We start from the raw sequence: 8,436 nt of genomic DNA on the forward strand, positions 1-8,436 counted from the left end.
CTTAAGCTGATCCTTTAACCTGTGTGCCAGGCTGGGGATTGAATCCACACCTCCACAGCAACCCAAGCCGCTGCAGTGGGATTCTTTTTTTTTCTTTTTCTTCTTTTTAGGGCCACACCCGTGGCATATGGAGCTTCCCAGGCTAGGGGTCTAATCCGTGCTACAGCTGCCGGCCTACACCACAGCCACAGCAACACGGGAGCCGCATCTGTAACCTATACCACAGCTCATGGCAATGCCGGATTCTTAACCCACTGAGCTGCAGTGGGATTCTTAACCCACTGTGCCACTGCGGGAACTCCACGGTTCTCATTTAGAGCTCCTAGAGGGATCCAGATTTCAGAGTTTTAGTTTTCAGAATTGTGGAAGAGTAAATTTCTGCTGTCATAATTCCCCTGATATGTGGTTGTTTGTCGTGCACAGTAAATTGGTTGCAGCAGCCACAGGAAACTGGCACAGATGAGGAAACGGAGGCACAGAGACTGGGTCCTGTGCCTGGGTCCCCCAGCTGATGAGTAGCATAGGCAGATTTGGACCCTGAATGCCTCTGCCTGCTGCTGAGAGCACCTGGCGAGCCAGTGGATGCCAGGACCCTGCCTTTGAACAGAATGTGAGCGGCTTTGCCCCAGAGGCAGCGGGGAGCCCCTCAGTGCCACCTTGGCCCCATGTTCCCTACAGTTTAGCCCCCATCGCCTGGTACCGGTGCCTCCACCAGGACCAGAAAGTCACTTTGTCCACTGGCAGTCATTCCTTGGATGGTCCACACCCCTGAGCCACCAGCTCTCTGGCAGAAGCCTCTACACCCCCAGGAGAGTGGCTGCAGTTCTCTAGTTGCAGTACCTGGAGGTTTCTGGTGGGGTCTGGTCTGGGCTGAAATGTCATGAGAATCAGATTTATGTGTGATCCTGGAAAGAAAAAGAGAACAGATGTCAGAATTTGGCTCCTCTTTTTTTTTGGCTGCACCCGTGGCATATGAACATTCCCAGACAGGGAACTGGGTCCAATCTCTTGGGATAGAATATGATGGAAGATAGTATGAAAAAAAGAATGCATATATGTGTATGACTGGGTCACTTTGCTGTACAGCAGAAATTGACACAACACTGTAAATCAACTATACTTTAATAAGAAAGAAAGAAAGTTCCCAGACCATGGATGGATTCTAAGCCGCAGCTGTGACTTACACCATAGCCTTGGCAACACCGGATCCTTAACCTACTGCACTGAGCTGGGAAATCAAACTCGTGCCTCAGCATCCATATGCCACAGGTGCAGCCAGATATATATATTTCTCCTCTAGGCAACATTTCATGGCTTTCTTCCCTGTTCTGAGAATTAGATGCAAGGAAGTTTTGACTTGCAAATTCTAAGTAGGCTACCGGCTGCTTCAAGCAGAGGCTCCTATGTTCCTTTGCCTTCCTCCCTGATGACTCCTTCAGGAGAATAGCTTCGTTCTTTAAAACTACGCCATTTCACATTTTGAAAACTCCAATTTTGTAATTGCCTTTTCTGATAATTATCTTACACACATTTTGTTGGAATTGCTTTAAAATAGCCATCTACCGGCACAAACACGCTCTAACAAAGGCATCCTATATTTTTTATGCTTACACTTTTCCTCCAGTAATTTTACATTTTTTAAACTTCCTGCAAAGAAATTTACTATGGCATCAAGCTGTTTCATTGTCAGTTAGGTTTTTGAAAAACATGTCTGCATTCTCTGCTGTGTGCTTTTGTCTTACTATTTAAATCTGGAATAGAAATTAAATCAGTGCTTTCAAAGCAAACCCTCCAGCTTCAAAGGTCAGATCATCTGGACTCATTCTCAGAGGTGGGAAGCCCTCCTGAATAGGGTCGGCCCACCCGAAACGTCTCACGATATTTGGAAGAAGCCCCCAAGAGAGTGGGGAGCAGTAACATTCATTCCAAACTAGTTCTTTTCTACAAATGGACCACGTCCACGTCCAGGCCAGAGGGATAAACTTCGGGGTTTGACAGCCAAGACATTAGCGATAAAGCAGGCAAGTTTGCTGAGTCGTTTGTGTGGAACATGTTTGCATTTTAGTGGTTCCCCATCAACCAACCGGAGGATTTTAAAAGAAAGTCATCGCGTTAAAGATGGAAGGTGTTTAAACCAAAACAGCGGGACCCCCTTTCCTTCCTTAAGGCAATGACCTGCACTGGTGCCCACACTGCAAAGCACCAGGGCATTTGTAGCACCCCAGAGCTGAAATCTGGGGAGCACTGGCCACACAGGACCGCTTCGACATTCATTCCAGCAAAAGTGTCCCCTGGGACTCAGCGTTGCCAAGGACAAGGCTTCAGTGGCCTGTGCCATCTCTCTGAGGGCTTGGGTTCGATCCCTGGCCTTGCTCAGTGGGTTAAGGAGCTGGCGTTGCTGTGGCTGTGGTGTAGGCTGGCAGCTACAGCTCCAATTCGACCCCTAGCCTGGGAACTTCTATATGCCACATGTGGCCCTAAAAAGACAAAAGACCAAAGACAAAAAAATAAAATAAAATAAAATAAAATAAAAAATAGAGAGAGAGAGAGAGAGGGAAATTTGTGTGCAAGACAGAAAGTAGCAACTCCATGTTCTGCAAGGAATAGATATTCATCCAGAAAGAATTTTCTTTCCTCTCCATGTTGAGTTTAACTGAAATACGTGGGGAGGACGTTCCCTTGTGGTGCAGTGGTGTTGCCATAGCTGTGGTGCAGGTTCAATCCCAGGCCCAAGTGCAGTCAAAAAAAAAAAAAAAAAGTTTAAATAAATTAATAAAATAAAATTGGGGAAAAAAAAAACCAACTTAAAAAAAAGACACATAGTGGAATTCACAGAGTGACTGTGGGTAAAGAGGCAGAAGTGGAGGCTGACATTCCTGGAAGCCCTGTCCCTTTGCCTCCCTCGACAGATGGTGACCGGAACCTCTCCTCACCACTGGCTATGCTCAGGTCTCGCCGACCATCGCACCATTGACTCTAGGAACCTTCTATTCCTGCTTCTCAGCCCCCTCAGCCCCCACGGCCACCACAATGGTTTTTACAGTGATACTGGCCAGGTGACGCTCTCTCGCAGGAACCCTTTGATGCCTTCCTGTCATCCTCAGAGCACAGTTTCCTGCCCTGGGACCTACCTGTTCTCTGAGCCTGCTCTCCAGGGCCTGCGGCAGGCTCGTGACCCGTCTTCCAGAACCGGCCCCAGACCCGCCCGGCTGTTTACACCTTTGCACAAGCTCTCCTTCGCCAGATGTGGCCTCCTCGCCTCTCCCCCTGCATCCGTTCACCTCTCGGCCTCACACTCAGCTCCTAGGCCTCACACTCAGCTCTTAGGCGCCAGGGAGAAGCCCTTCCTAACCTGTCAGTAGCCCCCCCCCCCCCCCGCCCCGGCCTCCCTCCGTGTCTTGAGTGAGTCTTTTTCAGGGAGTTGATTCTATTGTGTGGTAGTGGAGGAATGTTAGATCTCACAGGCAGGATGCAGACCGTGAGGTCCCGGTGTCCTGTGGTGCACGGTTCATCAGCACTTGGCATGGGGTCCGGCGTGAATTATATATTCAATAAATATGAACTGATGAAGTGAGTGGCTCCACAGTCACAGAGAAACAGAGTGAAGGAACTGTAGCTACAGCATCTACGGCAAACCTGGACCCCGGGGAGCCTTCTTCCTCTTTTCCTTCTCCAGAGCCTCCCACTTCACCCTGGTTCCACCTTTCCCTCCCTCCCTCTCTGCAGGCACCAGAATCGTGGGGCGAAGAGCCTGAAGGTGGGGAAAAGGGGAAAGGGGAGGAATGTTCTAGAAAGGTACACTGGTCTGTGTCACTCTCCATTTCCATCTGAATTCCTAACACCTCCTGCCATATTGGGAATGCATGTGAGCCACAGCAAGGACTAGAGCAGAAGAAGGGCATGAATTGGGAAGGGGGAGAAGGGAACCCTATTTAGGGGGTAGGGTCAGTGGAAATACAGTTCCATAGCTGAGGTTATGAAGAACCTCTTTAGGATCAGCAGGTGCAAACTGGTACAGAGGATGGCTGAACAACAAAATTCTCCTGTGCGGCACAGGGAACTCTGTTCAGTATCCTGCAATAAACCATAATGGAAAATATGAAAAAGAATCTATATATGCATAACCAAATCACTCTGTTATGCAGAAGAAATTAACACAACACTGTAAATCAACCATACCCGAACAAAAGAAAAAAAATTTTTTAAAGGAAAGGGAGAGGTCCCTGGTGGCCTAGCTGTAAGCATCCAGTACTGTCACTGCTGTGATCTGAGTTCAATCCCTGGCCTGGGAACTTCTGCATGTCATGGGTGTCACCATCAAATCAAATCAAATCAAATCAAATCAAATCAAATATAAAATAAAATAAAATAAAATAAAACAAAATAAAATAAATAATAAAATAAAATAAAATGCAAAAAAAAGAGAACCTCTTCAGGACTAGCAGATGCGAACCACAACTGGATATACAACGAGGTCCTACTGTAGAGCACAGGGAATTATATTCAATATCCTGTGATAAACCATAATGGAAAAGAATATGAAAAAGAATGTGTGTCTATCTATCTATACATATGTATGTATATAACTGAATGCCTTTGCTATATAGCAGAAATTAACACAACATTGTAAATCAACTATATTTGAATAAAATGATTTTTTTTTAAAAAGAAAAGCAAAAAAACCCCAACCCTTTTCCAATTGAGAGAGGCACCGCTGAGTATATAAATAACAGAAACCTGTCGATTTCCTGTGCAGGGAGAAGCCATGGGCTGTGTGTGTCCTCCTTTGCTCCCTCAGATTCGTCATCTGGGCCACTGCATGCTCTGGGAGGCTGACAGGTTGGGGCTGCCACCCCCAGGCTCCCTGCCTTGGGGCAGGCCCGCCAGAGGTACCATGAGATGATCAGAGGGAAGGAAGAAAAAGAAGGCGAGGCATTCATTTCCTATACATATATATATATTCTTTTTCTTATATTATCTTCTGTCATGTTCTATCCCAAGAGACTGGATATAGTTCTCTGTGCTGTACAGCAGGACCTCATTGCTTATCCATTCTAAATGTAGCAGTTTGCACCTGCCACCTCTCTCTGGGACAAGGGCCACCCCCTGCTCGCAGACTCTGTGCTCATGGAAGCTCACACACGTCTCAAACCCTGATGGAGCACCCAGGACGTTATGTCTGCAGTGATGAACTTGAGCCGTGGTGGCAACTAAAGGTCCCTCCCACTCTCCTTTCAGTCAGTGACCAAAGTCAGACGTTCTGTCTGAAAGCCAAACATCTGTGGCTGCTTTCTTCAGTGGCTTTTGAGAGTCTTCGTTTTCCTCTGGTCAAATGAATGTTATCAATTGTAGGGAAAAATGATAAATAAACACAGATAAATCACTGTAAGAATGTTCTGGAGACATTGCTCTTGCTGAGGTCAGGGGCATGCCAAGCCCTTCCACATGCACTGGCTAATGTCATCTTAAAACCCCATGAGGTGGCAAGCTTTAGTTCCCTCATTTCACAGATAAGAAAACTTATGATGGAGAAATTACACGGTTTGCCCAAGGTTACCTTGACTCCCGACTGCCACGGCTGGATTCAGACACGGAGACGCCAGAACGCTTGTACTGAGCCTCCAAACTCTACTACTGTGAGAACTCGGACCAGCCAGTCATCCTCTCTAAGCCTGCGTTTCAAAAGGCAAAATGAAATCATGTAAAAGTGCCTCCTGCTGCCAAAGGCTGTGGTCCTGAGGAGGCTGCTTTGCCTCTACCAACCAGAAGAGGGCGCGCAGTCAACCAAACGATCCGGTTGCCAGGGCTTCAGGGCCAAGATCTGCTTGCCCCTGACCCCTCTGACGGTGGCGTGAGAAAGGAGTGGAAAGTTGTTCCCAGGAGTAATTGCTGCAAAGCCACACAGCATCCACATGGCAGAGCTAAGAGTTTAACCAGTTGGTCTGACTCCTCTGGGCGCGTTTCTATCAACTGCCCTGCTGCTCCCCTGAGGGGACAGGTAAAACGGGAGAACTGGGGTCTCAAACTTCCAGTTCCTATCAGCTCTTTGGAAGCACCTTTCTGTTTCCTGCAAACACGGCATGTTAGAATCCACCCTCAAAATGAATGAAGGTTAAGCAGTGGATGCATACCTAGGCAAGGCGGATGTTCTCAGCCAATGAAAGCACTCGCAAAGCCACTCTCTGAAATCCCTGTGAGGCCTCTGGCCAGTCCCCATTTATGCGTGTGAAGAGAAAATTGATGGGACTTGGGTGGTATAGATGGAGACATGGTTTGTGACAGAAGCACAGCCAGGAACTTGGTGTCCGTGTAAATGGACTTCAAGTCTGCAAATGGCATCTCCTAAGTGACAGAAGCATGGCTGGTCTGACCACAATCTTCTTTGACAACCTCAGGCACAGAGCAGTGACAGGAATTGTCCTCCCTATGTTGACTCTTCCCCGTAGGTGGAGGAAATGACACCCCTGGCTGGCTCAGCCTTGGTCTGCTTTGTCTCCACACTCGGAGCTAAGCCCCAGAGAATAGAAATGGGGCACAGATGCCCTGGGATTTGGGATAGGAAAAGGAAAGATGGAGACAAGAATTCTTCCTTAAAAATTTTTTTTTCTTTTTACAGTTGCACCTGTAGCATATGGAAGTTCCTGGGCTAGGGGTCAAATGGGAGATGCATCTGCAAGCCTACGCCACAGCCACACCAGACCCAAGCCTCATCTGCGACCTATGCTACAGCTTGCAGCAACACCAGATCCTTAATCCGCTGAGGCCAGGGATTGAACCTGCATCCTCACAGACACTGTCCGGTTCTTAACCTGCTGAGCCACAATGGGAACTCCGGATTCTTCCTTCTTAGCTTTGCCTAAGGTTCATGGCTATGCATGTGTGCCAAGTAACAAAAATGGCTGTGACAGCCAGACACCACGCCCCTCTCCAGGTGCTAGAAGCATCTGTGGCAGATCTAGTAACCCAGCAAAGTCAGATCGGTTAGCCAGGCCAACTGTGAAATCCTTGGGAAAAGTGTGAAAATGTCTGCCAAAGAGAAGAAAAAGGTGATGCTCGCTATACTCATTTAGAAGGAAATTTTCTCACATGGATTCCTATTTTCTCTTCTTAGTGGAAAAGAAAAAAAAATCATTTCAGTCTCCAAAAAGATAATTTAAAAAAATTAAACTGATTTGATGTATTGAGAAAGTCGTGTAAAGGTGTAAAGTCAGTAAAGATGGTTCCACAAATGCAGAGTGCACCGCCCCCTCAGGCCAGGTCAGCCCAACACCCCAAGAGAGAGAAATCAGCTATGAATCCAGCATCAGCACGCTCGGTGCGAGCAATTAACACTGAGTCAGGTCCAAATACATGTTGGGAGCTGATAGGACTTTAGCGGTTGCAGCCGCTCTGTGAAGAAACATGTACTTTTCGTCCCGGGTCACTGACCCCAGCTCCCCGCATTTATGAGCTTGGAGTCTTGTCAGGTTGAACCAATAGAATCCTGCTTGTGGCCCTTCTGGGCCTCCTGGCCTGGACCATTCTTCGCACGAAGTGTCAGCCCTTCCAAGAGAACAAAGCAAGCCAGCGGATTAAGTGGAGGACGCCACCTGGTGGCCGTTCGCTATAAATCTCTGTCGCTAATGCAAATACCTTGCACAAAGGGGCCCGCCCGGTCTTGATTTGCAGGCTGCAGGAAGGCACTCTGTATTACCTGAAAGCCTGGGAATACCCAAACTTCCACCGCAGGGAAGGCAGACCTCTTGTTCATCCCCCCCCCCGCCCCGAGTTTAAAGTACTCAACTGTATAGCACAGGGAACTCCCCTCAATATCTTGCCGTAATCTATAATGGAAAACCATCTGAAAAAGAAGATATAATACATCACTGAATCGCTTTGCTGTACACACGAAAAGAACACACAGTAAATGAACTCTACTTCAATTACAATCATAAAGTACTTGGACCCACGTATTATAACAACATGCTAACCGTGCTGCACAGGGGCCAAGCTCCCCTTTGAAATCTTTTACACCGTGAGAAAAAGAAAGTGTCACTTGGGTTGTGGTGTTTTACCCTGTCAGTTGGGAGGATTCTCTAAAAGAAAAAAAAATATGCCTGAGGAGTCCTGATTTTTTTTTTTTCCCATGAATGTTCTGCAGTAAATTAAAAAAAAAAAAAAAAAAGGCTGTCAGGTTCCCCTTCTCATTGAAAACTTCCTTTACTGACTAAAGACTGTTTTTTCAAGACGAGTGAATTACAGACTTAACTTCCCCCAAGTTCCACCTCCTTCCGTGGGCTCCCTGACCACAAGCTGGCCTTTGTCCTCTTCTGCAGATGCCAGTGACTAACGTGCCCCGGGCTCGACATTTATTGATGGGTAACCACAGAGCCAGGCCCTCCCTGAACCAAATCCCTCTCCCCGGCCCTCACCCTCACTCAGCAGGTGGTTCATCCT

The 8,436-nt window shown here is 47.4% G+C and overlaps 1 long non-coding RNA gene across 1 annotated transcript; it reads right to left on the bottom strand.

Moving 5' to 3' along the window:
- Window positions 1–255: 255 nt before the first annotated feature.
- LOC125137796 (uncharacterized) lies at window positions 256–7,812 on the bottom strand. Its single transcript, XR_007137504.1, has 3 exons — window positions 7,784–7,812; window positions 5,558–5,672; window positions 256–905 (listed from the first exon to the last, which is right to left on the bottom strand). It is a non-coding gene; the product is annotated as an uncharacterized LOC125137796 (long non-coding RNA).
- Window positions 7,813–8,436: the final 624 nt, after the last annotated feature.

Source organism: Phacochoerus africanus, chromosome 10 (genome assembly GCF_016906955.1).
Source record: "Phacochoerus africanus isolate WHEZ1 chromosome 10, ROS_Pafr_v1, whole genome shotgun sequence".
In the NCBI taxonomy this organism is placed as follows: domain Eukaryota; kingdom Metazoa; phylum Chordata; class Mammalia; order Artiodactyla; family Suidae; genus Phacochoerus; species Phacochoerus africanus.